Below are 561 nucleotides of genomic sequence, written 5' to 3'. Positions count from 1 at the left end.
TTGGCCTTTAGGAGTGTCTTCCAGTCCAGTCTGTTGGGGCACCACACCCTGGCCCCAAAGACCACTTTCAGCATTCCCTGGGGACCTTGCCACTCCATTCCTTGCTGTTCTGTTGCACGCCCTTAGTGTTTTGCTTCGGTATGGTGGGATCAGATCAGGTGCAATTCCCACACTGTGTCTCCGGTGTTGTCCCCTGGAGGGGTATGGGTCAGTGAGTGGTGACATGTCTCATAGTAGGAATGGCCATGTAGTCCTCTCGCTCAACTGGCTGCTCTAATTGGGATCATCATCCTCAAGGCCTGGTGGGCCAGGATGTGCTACACTCTCTCCTCCTCTGCCTTCATCTGCTCCCCTGTGTTCTGATCAGATATGTCCCTCTCCCAGAGCTGCAGATTCAGTGCCATCTTTTTGAATAAATTCTTCTGGGGGGAGGGGCATTCTAAGCCATCTATGCTAGGTAATTGGCTACCATGTATAGTCTGAGGAGTCTGCTCAACTCCCTACACCTCAGTCCTGCTAGCGTCATCTCTTCCCTAGATGACCTGGGTTTAGTTCATAAGT

Source organism: Echinops telfairi, unplaced genomic scaffold (assembly GCF_000313985.2).
Source record: "Echinops telfairi isolate 266 unplaced genomic scaffold, ASM31398v2 ScPeMD7_7469;HRSCAF=8507_0, whole genome shotgun sequence".
Lineage (NCBI taxonomy): Eukaryota > Metazoa > Chordata > Mammalia > Afrosoricida > Tenrecidae > Echinops > Echinops telfairi.
This window is presented reverse-complemented; position numbering follows the sequence as displayed.